This window comes from Eublepharis macularius, chromosome 9 (genome assembly GCF_028583425.1).
Source record: "Eublepharis macularius isolate TG4126 chromosome 9, MPM_Emac_v1.0, whole genome shotgun sequence".
Lineage (NCBI taxonomy): Eukaryota > Metazoa > Chordata > Lepidosauria > Squamata > Eublepharidae > Eublepharis > Eublepharis macularius.
The window spans coordinates 59,217,747-59,243,725 of NC_072798.1; the positions used below are offsets into that span (position 1 = coordinate 59,217,747).

The 25,979-nt window shown below is 42.1% G+C and overlaps 1 protein-coding gene across 2 annotated transcripts in view; it reads left to right on the forward strand.

The window, feature by feature from the left end:
• Positions 1 to 6,142: 6,142 nt before the first annotated feature.
• The window catches only part of OSBPL8 (oxysterol binding protein like 8), a 142,514-nt gene continuing 122,677 nt past the window's right edge, over positions 6,143 to 25,979 (forward strand). For both annotated transcript variants that reach the window (XM_054988231.1, XM_054988233.1), the window contains exon 1: positions 6,143 to 6,399. The gene's annotated coding sequence lies outside the window, so the exon portion shown is untranslated. The remainder of the gene's footprint in view (positions 6,400 to 25,979) is intronic.

Consider the following 25,979-nt stretch of genomic DNA (forward strand, 5'->3'; position numbering starts at 1 on the left):
CCTTTTATTTCTCTTTTAATTAAAATAACCTTTCCAGTTGAACATCTGCCTGGTTCATTTCAAGAGTTCTCTAAGAGAATAATCTCCATAAACATAGGTGGAGAATCCCAGTTACCCCCTCTCACTTGTCTGCTTTAAGCTAATTCTCCCCAACTAATTAGGAGACTGCCTATTTGGGTACCAGTGTATGTAGCCCCCCCCCCACTTTTCTATAAAAATTTTCATATTACACAGTTCTTAAAAGGTGTCTTCAAGTGAGAAGCAATGTTGGTCTGCAGTAGAATGGCCAGATTTGAGTCTAGTGGCACCTTAGAGACCAACAAGATTTTCAGGGTATAAGCTTTTGAGAGTCAAAGCTCGTTCTGAAGAAGGGAGCTTTGACTCTCGAAAGCTTATATCCTGAAAATCTTATTGGTCTCTAAGGTATTACTAGACTCAAATCCTGCTTAAAAGGCATATAACTCGTACCAAAGGGAAAATATTACATATGGTTTCCACAGCTCTATCCTTATCCACTTCTGACTGGGTACTATGCAGCTGGGCTTCAGAAGCACCTTCAAGCTATTACTGATCAGACAACAGTGCAACTCTGTAGTGTAAGGCTCTTATATCCTTCTATATATCTCCAAATTTTCCTTTAAAATTGTTCTTATCTTAAGGTTCTTTAAAGCTTGCAAACCATTGCTGAGATGCTTTTGCTTCTGATTTTAGGAAAGCTGTCAATTTCTTCATCTTGGCTCAATCATACCATTTCACAGCTTCTCTTCAAAAATCCACACAGAATTGGGGGCTGCAGTAAGAAAGGGAATTGAGTGAAGCTTTCCCTCCAAGATACTGAATCAGTGGAACTGTTGGTAGGATCCAGCCCTCTGATTTTATAATATGTCCATGGTAATAAAACAAAGGATGAAACGACACCACCTAGTTTTAGGTAATTAGTTCACAACTCACATGAAACAAACCTTACACTTCCCCATTATGATTCTTTTAATAGTTATTATTGGATTCTTTATTTTATGTACCTATGGGACCTAGCATTATGATGTTACAGAACAGCAGCATTTATTTTGTGGCAGATTTAATGAAGGTACCCTGTACAGCAAAAGCTCAGGCCTTCCTACCTATTTTTTAAATTGTAGCTACCAAGCCGTAGCTTAGTTTTGCTTGTCAGTTTCACCTTAGCATGCTCCAGCATTTATGCGTCCAGTGAAGTTTCATAAACATTATTATTGGCAATTAGAAGATTAGCATTGCATCAGCTGAATTGCTAGGTGAAAGCAACACAACCAAGAGTCCTGTGGAACATTAAAGACTAACACATTTATTATGGTATTTGTGTTTGTCAGCCACAGCCCATAGCTTACTGACAACTCTTCTGTAACCTTATTCTATATAAATTGGTTAACCAAAGTTAAACTTTAAAAATTATCAAAACAGCAATAAACCCCCCTACAGATGACTTTATTTTCGTAAGCTTGTAGTCTATCCTCTTCGCCCAGCCACTGTAGAAAACAGAATTCCATTTCCATGTGACAGACAAGAAATGACAAGATAGTTTTGCCATAGATCACAGGGCAGGTAAGTTGGATTCATTGACCATCATCTTCTGAATTCTACAGAGTCATAAACAAGTAGATTTGCTAACCTCTTGCCTTTAGGATGAAGAGGTTAGCAAATCTACTGTTTGGTCTTTCCCTTTCTCGAGAGTATTTCTTTTGTATTTAAAAGTTAGATTTAGAGGGTTTTTAGACTGGCAGATACAAAAATAAAAGGTACTGAAGACAGAAAAACACCTGTTTATTCAAGGATCAGGTATAAAAAAAAAATAGTATGAGAGAATGAAGTTATGTGCTGCTGCCATATTAGTGAGGAAAAGCAGACTATCAGTGCAATCCAAAGCCCCCAGGCAGCGCCATCGCTCATGCGCTGGTGTAAATGGGGTGATGCTGGATGGCACCCTATTGACTTTTGCAGGATAGTCCCGCTGTCGCCCGAGCGTGACAAGGCGAAATGCAGCAGCCCCTGGGAGGTCCCACCCACCATTCCCCTGACAACCCTGCTCACACCAGCCAATGGCCACACCCCTCCCCTCACATCCAGGCAAGGGAAAAGCAGCGGCACAGCCAACGGGGAGGCCGTGATCCCCGCCGCTGCCAATAGGCCCCCATCAGAGGGCAGGAATCGCTGCCAGGGAGGAGGGCAGAGGTGACAGTGAAGGTCCAGATCAAACACCCCCCTCGCCCGTCCAGCCCCCATTTCCAATGAGGGCCAGGCTGGTGGCTGCAGCACAGTGCGCCTGCACATACCCGCTGCTGCTGCCACCACCAAAAGAAAAAGGTTCCCCCCCCCCCCCAAAACGTAGGACCAGACAGTAGGGAGCTGATCTCTGTTGCCTGGAGAGCAGTTGTAATTTTGGGGGATCTCCAGCTACCACCTGGAGACTGGCAACCCTAATTAGTCCCCAGGTTCCGGAGAAGCAGGTGGGGGGGAGGCGGGGCCAGCAATGAGTGACAGGAACGCCCATTGGGAACCATGTGGGAGGCCAGGAGGCCATTTGGAAATGAGGGGAATGAAAAGCGCGCTCAGACTTGCTGCCGCACAACGGGAACACATCACTGCATCTCTACAAAGTGAGAGCAGGGGCCGAACCTTGATAACCATGTCCCAGTACTGGGGAGATGACCTCCCAGAGTGAACTGACAGACCCTCCCCATGCCAAGCCCATCCCTGCTTCTGCAAACACAACCCCCACCCCCTGGCAACAGCTTTCCACTTGCACCCCATCTTCCTGGCTTATCAGATGCCAGCCGCTCAGCCTATCAGAGAATGAAAGTCCTCAGTGCCTCCCCCCTCCCCGCAGACATTCATGGGCCACAGTTCAATTCCCACCTCTCTACATTGGTGGGAGGAAGGAGGGCAGGGAGGCTGAACGGGGTCTGCTTGATACATTTGTGCGAGTGGAAATGTGTGACAGGGTGTTGAGGGAAGGGCTAATGACAATGTCAGTCAGGCATGCAAACACAGAAGTTTGTTGTTTTTCAACTCGTTTTATTAAACTGGAAAAAGTGCCATTGTTTCTAGGCTGGAAAGCGAGCCAAGGCATTTTGCGCAGCCCTCCTTCTCGCTCCCAGGGGCAAGGCTGAAATGCAGACTGCTGTGAGATATTGCTTCCTGGGCTGGATCCGAATGTCACTCACAGAGGATTACGGGGGAGCAGGGAGGCAGCAGGCATGCTCAGGACGTGCCTGCAAGAGAAAGACACACATGTGGGCTTTGCCTCGGTCCATGGCTGAGGCAAAGCCCACACTCCAACGTCTGAGGAGATGCACATAGTAGAGAGCGGCAGCGGCAGTGACCAACTGATGCAAGACCGTCTGGCGAGGATGCACTCTGCCTTGGGGTGCTTTTACCTTTAAAGGAGGAAACGAGCAGGTAGTTACAAACACCTGGTCAAGAGTAGTTTTCTGGGCAACTGCCTCTGTGGCAGGCAGGGGCTGCTGCCATCGCCCCCTCCCCTGCCGAGCCTCACCTGAAGAGGCTAGTGGTCAGGTGAGTTCAGGTGATGGGGCAGTTAGCACTAATCAGTGAGAGGGGTTAGCCGTCACCCCATCTCCTCCTTACCCGTCAGTGCTCCCTTGCAGCTTACTGAGCTGGAACTTCAGAGTCAGATAACCTGCAAGGAAACATGAGTGGCTGTTGTTAGTTAGCTAGACATTCTGGACTTTGCCCTTCTTCCCTTGCGGGAGTGCAAAGTTCTCCCACTTTTCTCGCAAAGTCCCCAAAGTGCACTCAGTGCGTGCCACTGTGGACACCCTCTCTCCCGCCTCATGTTCAAAGTGCCCACAGCACATGGCAAACGGGCAGAGCTTTCAGCCATGTGCTCACTTACCTGAGAGTGCGGGCAGCGCCGGCTGGATGTTTTGTAGGGTGCATCTGCAAGTGATTGGGTGCAAGGGGGAGGGCTTATCTATTCCGGGAGCACTCATGGATTGGCCCCCATGACAGTTCCCATCCTATGGTCCTTTGGGCCATGGGGGCGGGGCTGGGTGCTCGGAGAGGGGGCCGAGCTTTTGCCGTTCAATGGGCGCCTATGGGCTACGCCTTGTTTTTTTGTGGCGTAGCTCTTTTGCGCCACTGTGGGCATTCCCGCTTCTGGAAGGGCTTAGGGAGCGAACTAACTCTGGCCCCGCCCTCTGCCCCGCCCCCTTCTGCACCGACGCGGGGCCCTACACCGCTTCTCTGCCTCCGCCTGACCGCTTCTCGCTCGTGCTGGTGCCGGCCTGGCAGCGGTAGTGCGCCTCGTGCCACCGCCGACGGAAGGCCATTTACGCCCACGTAGGAGCCAGTTCCACCGTCACAAGCCTTGGTTAGGTTCCTATTCACTTTCCCTGCCCCCCTTAGGATTGCACTATATATTTATGAAAGAGACCATTGATCTCAGAAGCATACATGAATGTCCATTTGCTAAGAATCCTCTAAAAGGTTCGTTCAGTTTTCCACTGAAGCAACAAAAAGGAGCTATTATCTCAAGAAAGCGCATTTATTCTGCCCTATTTATTTGTTATTATGTCTCACCTTTTTCTCCACAAGGAGACTCAAGGCAGCTTACAAAAACATAATGAGACAAATCTAGGTTTAGCCCATCAATAGTATTTAAAATAGCTGTACATAAAATAACATATTTCTTTTAGTTAGTCTTTCATAAAAGATATTATATGGCTTTTGTTTTTGAAAATGAGTTATCAAATTATTCAGTAAAAAATCAAAAAGCAAATGGCATGCCCCTGGAGTTTCACTACACCCTCCCTCATTTTGAGCAGACGCAAAAATTCATGAGCCACAATTCAGCTGCCAAACTTTTCTTTTCAGCTCCTCCTCAAATAGGTGTGGCCCAGTAGCTAGCAGTTAACAATGATGGTGCACAATTCAGACTTAAGAAATTAGGGGTCCCTATGCTAAGATTGCTAGCCTGTATGTGGGGCCTGAATTCTTCTCAGAATTAACAACAATCTCCAGATTAGAGATTCCTCAGTAGAAAATGTCAGCTTTGGAGGGTGAGATAGATGGCACAGATATCTGTGCCATCAAGCCCACCTCTTCCACAAACTCCACCCTCTCCAGGCTCCACTCTCAAATCACCAGGAATTTCCCAACCTGAAGTTGCCAACCTTCCCTATGCCTATGAAAATAAATGGGTTTATGGATGCCTAACTTTGCATATCCTTACATAAGCATCTTAAAGAAGCGTCTTTGGCAATTAATCTGAAGACCAGTCTAGGAAGGGAACAGCCTGGCCTTTTCATATGCTGAAAGAGGATTTTAATATTAATGTGGATGTCTGGTACATGGAATTGGTATCTGAGTACTTTCCCAGAAAAATGTCAGCTGCACCAGCTGGATGATATACAGTGGAATCTCATTTATATGTATTGCAAGTATCAACTAGATGCCTAATAAATAGAACTGAGGTTCCATGGGCACACTTAGACTTGGACATGCTAATAACTGGCGAGGGAATACAAAACTCTGTTATGGTCCTTGATGGAAGCACATGGGAATGGTCTGCTGATTGTTGGGCCTCAGCATTTTAACAAGCTGCACAATATGATGTCTATATAGAAATGAAATGTTTGTTGTGAAATGTTTGAATGTCTTCATAACCCAGCAGTATTAAAGACGACGCACGGAATAATGTTAATGGGCTTAATACAGACATCATTGTTTCAAGGAGCAAAAGTTGTGGGGTATCAATTTTTATAATTACTAGTTTATTTATAATTTATAATTACTACTGAAGGGGAACGTTCTACGTTAACTCTATCTCAAAACACTCCAGTACGCCACATGTATATTAGGAAGGCCTGAGGACATCTACCGTGCTGACTGCTGAGCCCAGCGGTGGGCTCCAGTCACAGGTAAAGCGGCGGGCTGCCAGTAGAGGCCGCGCAGGGACCGTGAGGGGCTCTCTGAGAGGAAAGCAGCCGGGCGGGCGCGAGACCTTCTGCTCGCAGCGCTGCGGAATCACCCGGCCGCGCTGGGGGCGGAGTTTGAGCAGAGGCCTCCACACAGAGCGAAGGATCCCTTGCCACGTGACGCTAGAGGGGCGTGGTCACGCGCGACGGCCGTTCCTCCCAGTCCCGAACCAGGCTGGCCGAGAAAGAGGTGGCGGCGGCGGCCGAGCAGAGGTGCAGCGCGGCGGTCGTTGATGAGAGAATCGAACGGCGACTGGGAGCCGCAACGGCAGCCCGCGAGAGGCAGCGGCGAGCTTTAGCGGCGCGAGCGGGCGGGCTCGGGGCCGCCGTTCCCCTCAGCATCTCGGCGCTCTGGCCCGGCCCCTTTCCGGAGGTGGCGGGTCCAGAGGGTCCGTCCCCGCCCCTTTGCTCGTGGACCCCGGGAGAGGTAAGCGAGAAGGCGGGAAGGAGAGGAGCTGCCACCCAGCCAGGCGAGCTGCGAGGAGGGGTGTTGGAAGGGGGAACTGCGTCGAAGCTCTGGTCCCGTTGGCGGGGCTGGCGGTTGCGAGGATGCGCCGTGGTGGGCCGCCCTCGCGGTGAGACTCTCCCCTCCGACGCCCTTCGGTGGGTCTGTAGTGATAGGGTTTACTCGGGCGCCGTGCCGTGCCGTGCGACCTTGGGCGCGTCATTTACAGTGAGATCCAAATCAATGGCTTAGACTTGAGTAACTGCCTAGGATTTCACTGTTAGGCAGGCGGGAGTCCTCTGCGTGTTCACCTGGGCAAAATCCCATTGAATGCGTTCGGGCTTCCTCCGAAGAGGCATGTGTAGGATTGGGCTGTCCCTGGCGGAAGGTTCGCCCTATCATATAGTATCGCCCCAGTTGTATTGTGGGAATATAACACTGACCTTGTTCACTGCTCTGAGTGGGCACTAATCTGTCTAGAAAAGTGGGATATAAGCACGGGTATTATTACTGTTGTTTTGTCTAGTGATGAAGTTGCTGTGGCCTTCAGGGCCATACAGATCTATAACTATTGGCTGCCTGCCTCTTTAAAAAAACATTTATACCCATACCCTTATTAGTTAACCTGGGATGAGAGCTCAGTAAGTGATATATTAGAGAGCAAAGGAAAGTGCATTGTCCAGAGCTATCCCAAACTATACATTAGTTAATATGTCATACCTAACTTGAAACTATAACATTTATATATTTGGCTGCTACAGAGCATGTTCCAGTTTTCTGCAATGTCCTTTAAACATGGAATGTTACAATTGCTAATTATACTGTGTGAGCTAAGCAGTTTCTGTTGCTGTCCCCCCCCCCCCGCCCCCAGAGGAAAAAACGAACATCATCTGGCCTATGCTGTCTTGAAGCTGCTGAGGAATAAAAGTGTAAGGAATTGGGAGTGAATTTGGAATGTACAGCAAAAAGTTTAAGCAAGCAGACTAGGCAGGAAGGAAAGCATGGGTTGTGTCAAGACAGTTGCAGCAAAGCAGTACATCTTGTTGCTGTCAGTGCCAAAACCTGAGATAATTGGTAGTCATGTAACTTTAAAGTACTTGTCTTTCTCCTCCCTGTTAGTCAACCTTCTGTAATGTAAGTAGACTGGTCAGTTTCACAGTTTCTGTCAAAATGTTCAGGCTGCTGGGAAGCATTCATTTGTGTATTCTGGATGGCTTTTGTCCTTGCATCCTGAGTCTATTTGATATACCCTACAATGTGGTGCTCTCATTTCTTCTGTGTTGTATTCATCTTGTTAGCTCTAAAACAGATGGAATGTGTGATATATGAAATAACTGAGGTATTGGACATGTCTTGTAGAAGAGCCAGAACATTAAACTGGGATCCAGCAGTTCCTGGGCATGCCTGCACAAATAATAAACAAATTTGGATATTTTCTGATGCCCAGAAATGCCATACTTGGAGCTTGTGTTAGTGCTGTTTAAATGGACCCCATGTCTTAATGCTGCCTCTACTAGGCTAAGTCTATTTTATGTGCTGCAAGTGCAGAAGGAACTTTTCTTTTGGCAGATGTAACATATTACCTCCAAGGAAATGGTAATTAACATGCTTTCCTTTAAACAGCACCTTAGAGAGAGGTCTGTTTTCTAAGGCAATGTTGTACCAGCTAGCAGACCTCTTGGAATGGAGACTGTGCAGTACTAGGAGCTCATTATAAGCTTAAGCCCCATGAAAACCTTGTTCTTGGGTGCTACCAATTGTAAACTGTTTTATAATAAAGGAATGATGTGGAATGTAAGGGAAGGTTAATTATGGGAAGAGAATGAGCAGAGTAGAACTCATCAATGTTTTGAAACATTAGAAAAAGAGAAGTGATGCTAGCAAACTTTGAGCTTGGATTGCTTTCCATGTAAAAACATTTCATCCTTCAAGTATGACTTTCTACCAAATTTTCTTGGCTGCCAAGACACAACACCCTGTATCAAACAAGCAAGTCAGTATATGAGAAGAAAAATCAGATTCTCTTCTTTGGAGGAAGAGTTAAAGCTTTTCGAAGCCTCTGCAAGAAATTTGGTTCCAGGCTGTGTGTAAAGAGAGCAGGATATAATATAGTGGGGTAAATACTCTGGAGCTCCACAAATACATAAACATTAGGCAAATAGTTTTTTTGAGGGAAGTGGCCATCAAACAAAACTGTTGCCATGGTTTGCAACAGAATAGAAGTAAAGGCTATTCTGATATTATAGCAAGTAATGCTAGATAGGTAGAAACCTCTGACATGGTCCCTCTTAATCAGTTTAAACCAGAGGGGAAATTTGGAGCTGTAGACTGTCTCTAATTGCATCATACTTGAATACCCAGCCCTGAATATTGATATCTGCCGTAGGGACACCCTGGTATCATCGGATATGGATTAGTTGTGGAGAATATTGTTGTAGTGTGCTTACCCAGACAGCATCTTTCTGCATCATCTTGACATATTGCCTGCAGAGTAGACTAGTAGTGTCATTCCTTTGCTTTTTTCAGAATCTAAGCATGGTAACAAGTTTGTCTGATCCTTGCAGACTCAGTTAATGGGTTATACTAGATCCAGTGCTACTGCTAGAAAAGCAAGGCAGCTGCAAAAAATACTTTCCACTAACTCACTGTAGCCTTGAAGATGCTTCATGGATCCATGCCATGGTAACATCGTGACATGACTACTGTAATGCACTATACAAAGGTCTCCCCTTTAAGTTAACTTGGAGACTCCAGTTGGTGCAGAACTCTGCAGTTTGGCTATTATAGGGAGCTGGGAGGAGCATGAATATTACTCCTGTTGGCTACCTATCAGTTACTGGGTTCAATTCAAGGTTTTGCTTATCACATACAAAGCTCTTCACGGCCTTGGTCCATCATATCTATGAGACTGCCTCTCTCCCTGTGTTTCTCCATGGCAGCTTTGCTTGTCTAAACAGGACCTTCTGCAGGTGCCACCTCGCATATGGGCAAAATCAGCACTGTCTGTACATGTGCATTCTCCATGGTCACCTCCACTTTATGGAATGTCTACCTGAAGAGATTAGGAAGGCTCCCACTCTCCTTGCTTTTTGCAACCTATGCAAACTGAATTATTCAAGAGTTCTTTTTACTCAGATAAGTGGGCTGTACTGTGAGGAAGTGGTCTCAATGAGATCCATCAAGTAAAGGGATAGAGAGGGACCATAGACTCTACTACTATTGCTGTAAGTATGATTGTACTAAGTAGTTCCTCTGTTATTTAGTATGTTGTTCCTAGAATTGCTTATGCTCTGATTTGCATGTGTATGCTCTATTACTTGTTCATTAAAATGTCGTTGAAATTGACTGTACTGACTTGTGCTATGTAATCCACATTGAGTCTCACTGAGAAAGGCAGACTATAAATAATGTAAAGAAATAAATATACAGACCCTGAGTGGAGGCAACAAGTTCCACCCATATCAGAGTGGCTGGGGTGCCTCTGGGCAGGGCTAGAATTCTCTTTAAAAAGAGATTTTGGATGGATTTGAGTTTTGTGACCAGGTGATCATTCCAGCCCTGAATCACTATTCAGTGCATAGGAATGCTCCAAGATACTGTTAGTGTTGATGACTCGGTCACTGCTGACTAGCCAAAGTTGCCTTTGGGAGCTGGAGTAGCTTTTTCTTTAGACGGCTTATTACCATCCTCTGTACTTCATGTGGGATTAATTACTATCTTGTGTCAGATATAGATGTAGTTAATTCTCATGTTCTAATACTTAGGTGCTATGAATGTAAAAGGTAGTATTGTTTATATGAGAATTTTATGGACTGTTGAAATAGTTAGTTTAAACTGGCCACCCTGAAGTGATTGAAAATATTTTACATACTTAAGATTTAGATGCTTCCCATTCTGTCTCATAAAGTTCTGCCTAACTTTAAAAATCCCCCCAAACATGTGTTTCCATACCCACACAAGTTGATCTAGTAAAAGTTTACTGCTTGTGTTCTGTCAGCAATTGAGTTCAAAGGGGATTCACTATGTTTATAGGACAGAAAATAATCTTGTTTGACTATTATATAGTGCCCATTCCTGTTACTGTCCAGATATGATTTGGTTCATGCTCAGAAGAATAAGGTGCCCTTCATTGTATGGGCATATCTTTTTTTCCCCTTGTCATCGTTTTTTAAAATCTTTTAAAATTTATTTTCAATTTATATTCCACCCTCCCCACACCAGCAGGCTCAGGGCGGATTACAAACACATACAAGTTAAAATACGTAAAACAATTAATATAAGTTAAAAACCATAAAAACATCCAAAATTACACAATTTAAAATACATATAAATATAAACATAGCAATATAATTCCATCTTGTTTCTTTAATAACAAGATAAACATTGTATGTACATGTTCATCCTTTTTATGGTGATCCACCTTTGAGAACAAGCATATGATTTTCTTTGTAGATTTGGATAATTAAGTATGATTTAGCCAGTGACGTTATCTCTACTTTGTTTTTATTTCCTCAGTACCTTCATTGTGTTAACGCTTTTCAAGTATGGCAGAGTAAATTTGTGGTGATCAGATGTTATGCCTGATGATATTTGCATATATACGCTATACTACTGGCCTGAAACACATTTTAAAAGGGGTTCAGGGTGTGTGTGGGGTTACATTATATGTTTTGGTTATTTCTATTTTAATTAGACAGTGCTTTTGGAGATACCATCATATTGTTAAAACATTTCTTCTAACTATTTCCATTTGTTAGCTTTTTAAAAAAAGTCCTTAAATCTTAAATACTTGTCACTTGACAGTAGCTTATGTGGCCCACATATAGTATATTTTATTTGGTCTCCTTACAAACTCTCTTCATACGAACTCACAGGGAGACAATAACTTAGTTCTCTGCTATGTGAAGCTCAAAACCAAAAATAAATATTGATTTGTTTCACTTATTTGTAGTGTCTCTGGAAGGCAAAAGAGAATGTATTACTACTTAATACTGGAGCTCGGACATCAAGTGTTGTTCAGATAGGCACTATTGTTATCAAAATATTTTTTCTATATTGGTTCCTGTATGATATACAAAGCACTAGCTAACCAACCGGGACATCTCCAATACACTTGGCTACTACTACCAAAACACTCTGGAGGCACAGTGCCGGATTTCACCAACTGAGTGATGCGTTTGAGGTTTGCTGAGGGCCATCTATAAAATTATGCCCGTGAGGAAGTCTAAGTACGAAACAGGGATTGAAAATCTGCTGGCTTGAACCTGTAGGCTGTTCTTTGAAGAGAGATTCAGCGCCAGGTTGTTTTCACCTGAATGATGGCTGACGCTTTGAAAATAACATCTGCAAAAGAAATAGATTATTCATATGGATTTTTCACCAGTTGGACTATTCCTGAATGAGCTAAATTGATTTTTGCTAGATGTGTTACCTTCATATATCTATGAATTTTGTATAACGATATTGACTTGCGCAAATTAGCTCTTTGCACTTAGCACTTATTACTTTGTTAATTTTGCGTTAAAAACTTTAAAAACTGAAAAAGATTTGTACCTCCAGAGTGTTCTGATATACAAAGTACAACTGCTTATTTAAAAATTAATCATCACCCAGTTTTTCTACTAGTTTCCTTAGGAAGAAAACTGGCATATTTTCAAATGAGTGTTCTTTCTGAAGTTCAGAGAAATACTTGTGTTATTTGAAGTGATATGATCTTCTTGTGGTGAAACTTAAATATTTAAGATGTTTCTTTTCCTGTGTACAGGAAGTAGGAGCTGTTACTTGAATGTGAGAAGACTCCAGTTTTATATTTAAAATCATACTTAAAATTTTACATGCCTAAAATGTCATATTTTACAGAAATGACACATTGATGCTTTCATGGCTACACTGTTTTTCCATTTTCATATGTGGAGTCCAAAGCACTTGACTGGTAGGAAAGTTACATTAATTGTCCTGACTTGAATTTCCATCCCCCTCCCCAATTCCCTTCTGGGATTGTATCTAGTCTCAACAGCATACAAACAGGCTTTACTTTCATGTGGGATTTGATCTTTGTGAGATTTGAGGAATGATTGTGAACTGGCTTTGTTTTATCTAGCTTTATTTGAATTATTTTACTTCCAACAGTTTTAAAAACTGGTTTGGTTTAATTCAGATGTTAGAAAGTCTGATAATTACTTTCTTGGAATGTGGGTTACACTGAAGTCTATTTTAATATTTGAAGACGCACAACAACATTTCTGGATTGGTATTCCCTGTGTTGGTCTACTATTTGCTGTATGTGTGGAGGAGGTAGAGACACTCTGCCTGCTGACTGTACCATTATTGTTATGGAATGAGCAAAAGTTCATGCTGGCTGTTAAAAGGGTTTCTGAAATTTGACAGTGTTATACTGCTTTCTAATTAATTTTTTTATTGTTCTATCGCTATAATGCCTGAAAATTAAAATATCATAAAATTTAAAAAAAATCTCCTATCACTTGGCTATTTTGCACTTGTAAGCTAATGTGCCTTATTTCTTGTGGATATGTAACTTGGATATTTATAGTTTAAGATAGGTGGCTGTACTGGTCTTGCAGTAGAACAGCAAGGTTCAAGTCCAGTAGCATCTCAAAGCCTAACAATATTTTCAGGGTGTATCAATGTGGCCCACCGCATGCCCTTTGGACCTGCCCATCTTGGCTGGTGAAGACCAGTGTTGATGGGCTATGGGACCAATTGGAGGCCATTGTCAATCTGTCCTTGAGCTCCAGAGTTTTCCTGGAATATTAAAGGAAGCCGTGGTGAGGCCTCTCCTGAAAAAAACATCCTTGGATCCACCAACTCAACCAGTTACTGCTTGCACCCCACTCCAATGGTTAGGTGCCTGGGGGTGATCCTGGATGCCTCCTTGTTGATAGAGACCCAAGTCACAGTGGTTGCCAGGTCTCCTTTTTCCATCTGTGTCAGGCCAGGCAGCTTGTCCCTTACCTCTCAACTGATGAACTAATTAAAGTGATCTAGGCAATGGTCACCTCCAGATTAGATTACTATAACTTGCTCTGCGCAGAGTTTCCCTTGGGTCTGGTCTGGAAATTACAACTGGTCTAGAATGACGCTCTGCATGTCCTTATGAGAACACCATATAGGGCACACATAACAATGGTTCTGCACCAGCTGCATTGGCTCCCAGTGAAGTTCCAGATCAGGTTCAAGATTTTGGAGTTAACCTACAAAGACCTGGTGTCACAGGTCAGCCTGACCCAGAGCCAGAACTGAGTTCCAGTGAGGACTATGCAGGAGCAATGGGGCCTAGTATAGCCAGTGAGGACTCCTCAGAAGAAGTAGAGCCGAGTGTAGCCACAGACTACTCGGGAGGAGGGAAATCCCAGGCAAGCAACCCCAACACCAGCAATCAGGAAGAACAGCTGCCAGCAGAGCTCACTGGCAACAGCTGAAGTACCAGCACCCTCAAGCTCACACGCCACTGGTGAAACCTGGCCCAGGTCTTCCCACTCTTCTAGCTCAGCCCCACCTAGGGGAAGCCGCAGGCAGCAGCAGAGGATGAAACTGTAGGAAAGGCGATGAAGAGCTCACCTCCTGAGCCAGCACCAGCTGCTTCTAGGGAGTGATGATGTGCAAGCAATGAGCTCTCACTCAGCTGGCTATGATCAGCACATTGACTATGAAGGGCAGCACAAGAGAGCTGCAGGGTGTGGAAGCAACAAGTCTATACTCTTGACACTGCAACTACTGCCTGAAACCTTGCCTGAATTGTAGTGACCTTGGACCGTGTAGACCTAGCTCTTGTCTGATTGTTTGGACTTACTGTTATCAGACCCTCTGAACCCCCCTGACCTTGCTTAACGGACTTGCCCTGAAACAACATGCCTATCAGCTGGATTTCTGTGCCTTGACTTCAGACCAACTCTCCCACAACCTGTGCACCTGACCACCTTGCTCCATGCCAGGCAAGACCACCTGCACCTGGCCACCCTGCCCACAATACCTTAGCTGACTGGGACCAGCATATCTGCAGGACCGCCTCTCATCATATGTTCCCTGAAGGGCACTTCATTTGGCCAAGAAACAGCTTTTGGTGATCCCTGGTTCCAAGGATGCTCACTTGGCCTCGACCAGGGCCAAGACCTTTTTGGTCCTAGTACCGACCTGGAAGAACTCTTGTCTGTTGATGTTAGGACCCAGCAAGATTTGCTATCCTTCCGCCAGGCATATAGTTGATGTCGTGGCAGAGGCGGGCTCCTCTGCTGGTCTCCTGTTGAGGATTGAAAACCCCCTTGCCCTCGCTCCCCACTGATACGCTTAATATTGTCTGCCAGTTCCCATATATATATAAAGACAAGTGTCCTGACTGACTCATCAATGCCCAGCCCAAACCCCTGAACCTAGAAACATGAAATTTGGGGAGAACATTCCTTTCATGATGTAAACACCCACTAAGAAGGGATTTTAAGAAATTTGTCCCCTAAGGGGGTAGAAATGGGTAAAATGTGTTTTCCCTGTGTGTCGGGCTGCTGCCTGCTTGTGCCCCTACCCACTGCCGGCTCGGCCACTCTTCCCTGCTTGGGCCAGCCTTTAAGGTCATTTGCATATGCGGGCTGATTGGGGCTCACAACATTCCACACCTTATCCCCCCTCAGAGACAGTTGGAACACAAGAGTTCATTTGTGTATGCGGGCTGATTGGTCCTCACCCCCCACATTCTAAACAGTATGCAGCAGCTGTTGAAAGTCATTGAATGTGCCCTGAGGTAAAATGCACCTCCAAGTCTTCCCCTAAAAGTTCACATATTGTTACATACCCATAAGTATTATAACTGGATTTAAAGTAGTTAAATACCATAGCGAAGCACAGGTATCAAGCTAGTTTTAATAATAAATAAACATTCTGAAGAAGGGAGCTTTGACTCTTGAAAGCTTATACATGGAAAATCTTGTTGATTTTTAAGGTGCTACTGGATTAGAATCTTGATTGCTTACATTTCTATTATGTCACTAAGATTTTTTTAAAAGAGTAGATATAACTGTTTGTGGAGGCTGCTTACCTAGTCATGGTCCAGTGCAGTTTCTGATCGTGAGGCTTCTAAATAGGCTCATCCTGCCTGACTGGAGAAGGAGGTGTCTTTTGGGTGCCTGTAAGGCCTCAAAACTAAGAAGGGAAGGGTTTCTCAACCTCCTATTTTTTCCTGTCTTTCTCTGACACAGGCAGAGAAGAGAAGTTGACAGCATCCTCTTTAGCCCCGGATCATCTCTGGCCACTTGTAAGTTTGGGAATGGTGTCTGTCAGCTCTCTGTCTCCATCCTGGCCTCTCTCCCTTTTGAGCCCTCCCAGCTTGCCACCAATCAATTAGGCAAGGTGGTAGTGTTCTTTTAAAGGGGAGCAACTCCAAGACAATGAATTCTTCTTGGTTGTCCCCATGTACAGGGATTGTCCTGCCCCCTGACACTGGTTGAATGGTAATGTGCCATGGTGGTGCTTTGTATAGAACTGATGCAGTAGCCATTCTGTGAAAGGAAAGTAGTCTTAACAAAAATGTTCATCCTGAGGAAACTTTGGAAGCATTACTTTGTTCTTGTTTCACAAATATCAAGCCTTCCAAAAGTTACACTGAAAATTATTACTTTAATTTTTCTTTATTCCTCTAGAAAAAAATGAGAAATGCTGACATTAGTCTGTAAGTACTTACTGTGAAAGTTAACATTTTATCAGTTTAACACTAGAAGTTGTCTTTGGAAAGCTGTAAGATAAAGTTTGATTTATATGGAAGTAAATTCTATTAATCTTAACTGTGAATGTGCATTTTGGAAATAGTTACATTTTTCATTATTTTATTTTATTTTTGCTGCTTGTTCTTGGAAATTACATTGAAACTGGTTAATTTATTCCTGGTTAAACTTATTTCAAACTTTTAATGTTCAGTGGAAAGAACTGTTGGCATATAAGTAGAGAATTCTGGAATATGGTTTTCTGTTATTAAGTATCTTGCACTAATCTTGTTGACCGAGTAGCAAGAAAGCTTGTTGTGAACTTTTGATGTTTGAGAAGCATTTGCTTGTGAAAGTGCAGTCAGATTTAAAAAAAATAATTATGAGCTCTAGACAATTCAAAAACTGGCTTCTGTACACCATAAATACAGTTGCTAACAATATGTTATGCAAACAAACTGTTGGCCTTTTAAAAATTAGTGCCCCACCATAAACTGGTTTAGAAATGGAATAATGGTTCTTGAAATGGCTTAGAAATAGAATAAAAAACCACTCTTTCAAGAATGTTAATAAGCAAATTTAGAGCAGCAATTGTAAAACACATCAAATACAAATCAATTCCAATTAGTTGAGAATTTGGAACAAAAGAGGAAGCAGTATCTGGAAGAAAATATTGCTTAAAACTCACAGTGCATTTGCTAAAAAAAGTGTATTTTACATTTACACATATCAAACAATGGGTATATCACTATTGATATTCTTCTAGTTTTCTTGTCCTCATAGACTGAGAAATGAGTAACAATAAACTACTGGTGGCCTCTGTGCTAAATATAGTTCTGGTGTTTCTGCATTGTGCTTCTTCCTTTCCTTTTCCCACATCCTGAGGAGATTGAATGGGCTTCAGTTCTGATAAAAGAATTTGTCAGCAGAGCATATGGAAGTGCGCAGAGTACCCCTTGTACTGTGTAGTTGCTGACATGGTTTTTGTGAGCAGTTGTATCTATATTTTGCTTTTAAACTTTGTTTTTGCCTAGCAGTTGATAATGCTTTGCTCTGTACTTGCTGCCTTTTTTGTTCTGTCCTTGTTCACTGTGCCTTTTGATTTGGTGTTTGTGGGAAGTTTGGAGGGGCCTAGGCATGCATTAACCCCAGTGAATATAGTCATTTCTTCCGTGGTCTCAAGGCTGAAAGACTGGAAATCGGCCATGGGACCGTGCATTTCTTTACCCTTCTGTGCATGAATTTCCCCCTTCCTTTCTTTATAGCTAAAAGTCACACTGGAAGTGACATTAATCATAATTACTGCTATCAATACTTTATAATTCCCAGAGTTCCCAACTTCTTATCCTGTTTCAGAGGAAACAGAGGATTGCTAATGCTGATAGAACTCTTGTCTAGGATGGGCTGGTGTTTTCATTTGAAGGAGAGATGCAAGGGAGAGGGAGTGTGCTGGCACTCTGATCATGGCAAAGAGAGAGCTGGCAGTATGGTTATATCCATCCAGTGTATTTTTGGCTGGTGGTATTCAGTTTCCGTTAAAAAGGAATTGTAAGGCTATGACTTAATGACTGGTTTGCCCACAGCTACATATTTCTAGGAACGAGCAGGAGCAAAGGTTATTCAGGTTCTTTGTGTGTCTACAATGACCTTTAATTTCTAAAGTAAAGTCCTGGTGCTTAGGGGTACATTTTTTTCATTTGTATACAAGAAGTTTCCAGTTCAGCTCCCTGGCAGTCTTGTTCTTCCAGTGGTATGATGCGCCCTTACAAAATGTTGTGCAACATTTGGCTTCTAGATTTTACTACCTGGACAACAAATGCTGGGTGCAATCTGTAAGATATGACAGTCTTCACCAGCTTTTCAGGAGTATTTGACAAGTTCAAGTTCTGGACTAGGTGGCTCCTTGTTCTGATCCAGTGGGGTAATTCTTATGTTGCAAATCTTTTTTGATTTAAGCACTTGCCTTGCAGCTGATCAGTATGCCCATTCTCCTATTCCAAGATAGCTTTTTTGATGAAGAGTAAAGGGAGAAATAGCGTGCCTTATCTAGATATCAGAAATATTTTAACCTATCCAAAATAACTGTACATTAGGATAAAGGTTATGAGCTCTCCTGAACTGCACTTCTTTCTCAGCTGTTGGAATCTAAAGAACTTGCTATGCTGCTGAGGAATCCCAAGTGAGTAATTTGCCATTGTTATTTTTCTGGAGGACCGTTTGTAAATAAATAACTTAATATGAAAATAAATGATATCTAGGAATCTAGACACTTGAAGAGAGGGTGCTTCTTAGAGGAAAAAAAATGAATGTCCTCATGAAACTTGGTTGCTAAGTGATTGGTCATAAAGGTCCAATAGATACCAATGACTTGGAAGTGGCTTATGGTGGAACTGGCTTATTGAGAGTAACTCATATATTAAATGTATACTGGATGCCTTTCTGAAGTATTTTGAGTAGGACGGTATTTCCCCAGATCAGCAGCAATTGTAGTGTGGTGTGCACTCTGACCTCTGTTCTAAGTTACATAGTTATCCTCTCTCTTTCCCTCTTTCCTGTATCTGATTTCCTTTTAATCTTTTTGCTTCCTTTTCATCTTACCTTAGGGTCACTCTAAATGTTACTTCCTTCATGAATTCTCCATGGAGCCAATCAGGGCTTGCGCAGACACACAGCAGCTTTGGGGAATGGCTCGTATAAAAAAGGAGAGCCCAAATGGGCTTGGAAAGCTGCCGCTGGGGAAGGGAGAACTTCTGCCTTTCTCCCAAAGTTTTTTCCATCCATGCAAGAAGAGTGGGGCTAGCAAATCTTCCTGTTTCAGTCTTTCTTCACCACAGCAGTTATATGCTGTAAATAATGACAATGAAATTTAAACAGTATTCTCAAAACAGTAAATCAAAAAAGCAACCTGGAAATATACTCACAAACATAGTAAACAGACAGTTCCTATAAGTTTCCAAGGCTGTTGGGTGTGTGTTTCTGTTCTCAAACGCCATGAATTTATTATAGAAGAATGAACTGTACAATTTAAAGGGCCAGTAATACAAGGGGAAAGCCATCACACATAACAGAAAAGATAATTTATATTGAACCCAAATGGGCATACACTATTTAATTTATGAATCCACCAAGATTCTTTCCTAAAAAGGTCCCATTTGACAAAATTGGGGTCTCTGTATTTACAAATGTTCCCCATTTTATTGAGGCTGGTCATCGGGAAACAGACATGCAATATTCTGTTCTTTACGTTTGTTGTGGGGAATCAAACCCCACTCCAGATTAGAGTCCTGCCACTCTTAACCACTACTCCAAACTGGCTTTCAGTTAGGAGTGCTGTCTTACATCTGGTGTGAAGGTTACCCTTCTCTCCAAATTTGGCTTCTGTATCCTATAATGTTTAATGTAGCCACTTTATTAAAATGCATTCCTCTTTGTTTTTAACATGTCCTTTGTTTTGTAAAAATGCTTGTCACATATGACACCAGAGATTGCAAATTTCATGTTCTGTCCTAATAAGGAACATAAGATAAATCAAACAGACAGTGTGGATAGATAAAGCCAGGAACAGTGAACTTGAAGTTCTGTCTGAGCACAAGAGATAAGAGTATAACCATGTGGTTTATCTCTCCTTTACATCAGAATTTCTTTGTCTGTAAAGGTGTATAAGATGTTCTGGTACAGCCCATAAGTGCTTTAGCATCGTCTTGCCTATGCTAGATCCATAAAAGCAACAGGAGCAACCCTCAAGGGAGTACCAAAACAAGCAGTATATATGAGGTCAACACAGTGAAAAAATAGTATAAAGTGTTATTGAAAAAGTAACAACAAATGTATAGTCAATTAAACTGTAACATGCTACAGTACCATAGTAATACAATCAGAGCAGGCAGCGGCAACCAATACAACCAACCAAAGTAATGGAGTACAAGGTGAATGCTTACATATAAAGTCATAAAATTGTTTTCATATTAAAGGTACTTGCATTCTTTTTTACAGGTGTCAGGAAGAAAGCCTGGGGGCACAAGACCCCAGCGACTCTACAAGGAGCCAGGCAAAGAACTAGTTTCAAAACGTCTTCCTCAGGAGTTGCAACACACCTTTGGAGGTGCTTGCTTTTCCACCAAAGAGCTTCATGGTGGTGATTTATTATTTTCAGGTGTTATCTGTGTTGCAACTCCTGAGGAAGATGTTTTGACTTTTTCAATAACTTTTTCAATAACACTTTATACTATTTTTTCACTGTGTTGCCCTCATGTATATTGCTTGTTATGCTAGATCCATAGCTGTGTCACCTTGTCTCTGTGTATCTTTGTTTATTTATCTGTGTATCTTTGTTTATTTGGAGCTTGCTCCTGTTCTCAAATAAAAAGTCTTTCACAGATCACTGTTTTCAGGTTCCTGTGTTAAAACTGCCACTACGTGTTGGATTATAGTAATGTGCTGTACTTGGAAGCTTCAAGTGATACAGAATTTTCATCTTTTGGATTGAGCTGTTGTGGAGCTTATTTCTGTAGTTAATAAAACCACTAAACTGATTATCGTGTGCTTCTGACTCAGTTCAAAGTGCTAGTTCAAACTCTTTGTGACCCTTACATGCACAAGGCCACCTCTTCCGGCACAGCAGTGCTTATTTGTCCTGTGCTCCCCTGGAATGTGTTATTGAGCTTTTTCTGTCGCAGCTCAGATTCTTTGGACTAGCTTGATAGAGATGAGCAACAGTGTAATCCTGCGCAGGCTAGAGTAATTCTGCGTTAAGATTTGAAGGCTCAGGAAAAAAATCTTGGAAAAATTCTGGGAAAAACTGCTTTTTCCCTTTGCAAAATTTTAGAAATCTTGGAGCATTGAAAAAACTTATAAAAGCAGGTCTATTATTATGAGTAAAATGTGCTAAGAGATCATAGGGTAACACAGTTTGTAGCTATCTTTTTTAGCATTGGATGTATTTGAAGTTTTGCTTGTAAAAAACAAAGGAATTAATACTTTTACATTCCATAAATATGCTAATTAATACAACTTTATTTGCTAACTTAAGTTGTGAAAGATGCATTTTATGGTAAAGCCACAGTTAGATGTAGGTTTGATAGGGAAGTATTGCATATGTTTCAATTTGGTTTTTCCCAAAAAAGGAAGATAACTTTTTTGCTCTAAAATTTCCAAACATTTACATCTCTAATTCTGCATAGGATTGCACAGTCAAACACCTTTGCTCCCTCCCAGCCTTTAGAAAAGTGGCAAAGGGAACTTCGACTTTCAAAAGCTTATACCTTGAAAATTTTGTTGGTCTTTTAAGGCCCTACTAGATTAGAATATTTCTGTTCTACTGCAGACTAGCATGGCTACCTGCCTGAAACTCTTTTTGTAGAGCCTTTTGCTGATGGCTTTTAGTTGGCCTGCCTGTCAGTTGTATATTGCCTTCGTTCTAATGAGGCTTGCTAGTTGGTAATTAGTTTTATTTTTGTTATCTGCTGGTAATACATTTCTGCTGGTGTTATTTATGTATTCTGTGGCTGTTTTGTTGTATTTTGTTTTAAGATGTGTTAATTGTAAGCAGCCTCAAGCTTTTCAAAAAGGTAAATGTTAATATTTTAAATACATAATACAATAACATTTTTATCTCCATAAATAATTTCTTGGTTCTGCAGAGAAAGATGAATATAGCATGATTTTTAACTAATGCTTACCTAACACACAGATCTATATAATTATTTCCTGCTGAAAATAATACTGTAGGACCTCTGAGACTATATTCTGTGTGAATGGTTTTATGATTTTTATTAATTTGGAACTGATTGGTTGTTTTAGATTTTATGTTTTGCAAAGATGGTGGAAGAAGAAGTCACTGTAAAAAATAAATGAAAAGTATTTGCATGCATGATTGAAAGCTGTAGAGAGGTGCGTTAAAGCAAAAGCCAGGCTGCATATAATGTATAAACTAGAGTACACCCTACCCCTCAAAAATAAATTTTCATGATATTTTGGTTCCATTCAGGAACTACTCTCATTGAAGGAAGATTCTCTATTGTCTTTTTATACTTAAAAAAGGGAGGTGTCATGTTTACTATGAACTTTTGCTCACCATGCAAAATCACCCCAAATTTATGGGGGCCTCCAGCATTACTCCTGCTTTTCCAGAGGATGGGGTACTATCTCTCTTGAACTGTGCTTTAGCAACAATTGGGAAATGAGAGACTTCACCATTTCGTAGCATCTACAAAAACCTGTAGAATGTCAAATAAGCCTTCCTTTCTTCCTTGCACTTTTCACAAATACATTTACCAAGTTAAAAAGTATGATTGTTGCTGATTAGTGCATTTGGGGTGCCTTGAACAATTATTGCCTTCAGAACTAGTGACCTCAATTTATAGCTGAGAGTTTAGGTTTTATAGCTAAATGTCTATAGTATACAAAACATGGATTGACTTTTGGATGTCTGGTGACATTTTAAACATCTTAATATGTTGGTTTTGGAGAAGGTTACCATGTCAAGCTGAAAATGTATTTGTAGATCTTGCACACTCCAGTGAAGTATGGCATGAAATGAGAGTACCTTTTGGAAGTTCAGATTCACAGATTGAACCATGAAAATATTTTCTGGAGTTGACAGCAGTTTAGGAATCATGTTTTGCTCAGCACCCCAGAGCATTTTCTTTGTTATTATGTTGGATTAAATCCATATTTTTTTAGTGTAATGCTACAGTTGAAAACTGTTCTTAGAAATAGGGTGGGGCTGTCCAGCAAATCCTGCTTGAACCAGAGCCTTTATTATTCTGAATGCTAAAGAAACATGCTTTGTTTATAAACAATGATAAGCAGAAAACACTTTTGTTTATCAAACAGTTGGGTGAATTGTGCAAAAGGAAATGAAACCCACCTGTTTAAATCAAGCAGTTGCCAGTAACCTACTGAGATTTGTGTTTGTGTGTGTGTGTTCAGGTTTCTACATGTATGTCTAATCTGCAGCAGCTAAAGGAAAATGAATTCCCTTTAGTTTTTTAACTAAACATTAATGTTGGGTGCTACCTGTTAGATGGTTTATTTGCTCGGTTTTCTAAATCTGTGGAGAAACAGGAGGGAGGCACTCTTGCCTTTTAAAAGGCTGCTACGTTTTATCCCTGTGGTTCAGAAAGAAAATGCAATTGTTTTGTCTTGGTAAGAGAGGTCCAAGATGAAAGTGCAAGTTTTGAAGTGTCGCAAGCTTTTGTTGCATTAGACTTCACAATTCTTGCTAAATATTGCATTTTCCACTTGACAAGTAACTTATTTACTGTATCAGTGGAAGTCTGCCTGTCGTTGGGTGTGGGAGCTGTCTCCTCCTTTGCTCTTCTCCAGGATTCAATGTGTGCTGTTTACTTTACATTAAATATTTGGATTTATTATTTTGGGGGGAGGGTCAGTGGATTATGAAAACTGGCTATAAACAGTATTAAAAACAGATGGTAGTTGCATATTGAAAGTGTAGGAGGTGTTGCTTGGTTTTCTTTTCACTTAAGCCTAATTGCTACACATGTATAAATACCCTTCTGTTAGATGAATGATTGGTATAGCTAAATTAATGGTCTTTTGTTTATATGCTCTTTAATCTCGATGAGGTTAAGTAAATATGTTCAGTGAACAAAGTATAGTGATATGCATTCTATATTTTTAGAGTCCCCTTTAGTTTACCAGTTTATATTCTGCATTCCTATCCTACACGGTTCTCTATTTTTGATTGCATATGAAAGGAGCTACCTACTATAATATGAAACTATTAGTGCCTTTTTCATCCCCAGATGTGGAAATGCTACGTTATGAACAGGTAGTTGTATTTTCCTTACTTGTAGATTCTGATTACATTCTAGCAACCGGTCTTTATCGTTAGTTTGCAGAAATCCTCGATTTATAAACTTTCTTTCCCTGTTTGTTTCTACATTGAACTTGTGAGGATGGGGTAGGAGATAACATCTGCATCTTAACAGTATGGGTGTGATCTAAACTGTCATGGTATTATAACAACAAGTGTAGCTACCTGATGCTACAAGTGTATGCCTTTTGGGCCAGGGCTGGATCTAGGGTTGCCGGTGCCCAGGGCAACCCAAGTCTGGCCCCTCGCGCATGCGCTCCCAGCACTGTTTGATGACGTCACTTTCGTGATGTCATCATGCAGGGTGGAGCGTGCTGCTCACGCGGCAAGCTGGGTACCCTGGCGTGCCGCGGAGTTGGCGGAGGGAGCGCGGGGGGCTGGGAGGCTGCCCGTGCCATTCACCTGCCTCGCAAGCTGGCTGCCCCCTGTCCTGCAGGGCAGGCGGAAGGCAGCATGGGGGGCTGGGAGGCCGCCCGTGCTGCTGCCCGCACGCTCCCAGCAGCTAGCAGCTGCACCTGGTGCCCCCTCCTTGGCAGTGTTGGGGGCAGACTACCCCCCCTGCCCCCCTCAATCCGGCCCTGGTTTTGGCTGCAAGCTGTGTTTCCACTGTGCTATAAAATCACCATACTGTTCCACTTTTGGTTTGTTTATAGACATATGTATGCTGCCTGCCATTGGCTTGAGAAAGCTGCCAGGGTTTTAAGCTATAGATTCTAACAGGGATAGGTTTAAAGTCATTCATCTCAAGTGTCATTTCAGATGAAACTTTGGCAGCTCTCTAGAGTTAAATCCTATAGACGCATTCTTAAGAGCAAAATCCAATGAGTACAGTAAACTTAGTAGTGAATAGGGCTGCTTGAACGCCTGCCAGTTCAGCTCACACACTGTTCATAACCAGGAGATGATTTTTCAGTGATTGGTTTGACTGTTCATCTACCCTTTAATGACAGTTTGACCGGTTACTTCGCTATAGTCCTTCCTAACTATGCAGTACACCTCAGTTGGCTTTTTGTGCATTCCCACACTGGCCAGTTTGAATTCTACTTAAACCCCACCCCCCATTCTTCCTGCATGACTGCTCCAGTCAGCAGGCAGTGATTTAAATAGACAAATCAGTCATAAATAAATGCTGCATTTTAATAAAATCCTACTCCTTCGTGCTCATCTAAGTAGATAAGTTGTTTGAATCATCAGAGCCTTTGTACATGCAGTTTTGCAAAACACACACATGCCCATCAAACCTGTTTGGCAGGCATTTGCTGATGTTTGACACAAGCCAAACAAACTGGGTAGTTAGATCGCATCTGTTCGATACCTTCAAACAGAATAAATTTGGCAGTCAAACACATTTGTGGCACAATTTGCAGCATCCTGCTAGTAAGTAAACATGTATAGCCTTTATGGCCTAGAAATATATTGATATGCAATGGGATTTTGATGTATTTCACTAGCATGTATGCTTTCCACAAGCAGAGAATTTCTTGTTGGAATGCTTTTCTCCTCCTTCCGTGGTTCTTTAACCTCAATGAGTATACAATTTCTTTGATATTTCTTTTGTGTATTGAAGATAATGTTTTGATGACTATATCCTCCTGTGGACTCTAAGAAAAGATTTCAGATGGTATTCTTTTTCTGATATTAGTCATTCTCAGTGTATCATGGCAAAAATAGGATTGTAGTGCATTGAATGCAATTAGATAATACTGTTTAGATCTATTACAGAGAATTCTAGAGCTGTGTTTATACTCTGTCTGGAGAGAACATAGGTGCAGCCCTAAAAGAAGCAACAGCACAGCTCAGAGCAGAAGGAAGGACAGAGAAGGCCCTCAGGGATGACTAAGGAACAAACAGGGGGAATAACAGCCAGCACTAGCTTTCTCTAGAGTAAAGTCCTCAGGGGTAAGCTTGGGAAGGTGTCAAGAAATGGATGTTGAGGAAGTAGGGGAGGAGTCTGCTGGCTGACATAGCTGGAAAGGAGAGCAGCCAGCAAGGCCTGGGTTCCCTGCAGTCTGGAGGGA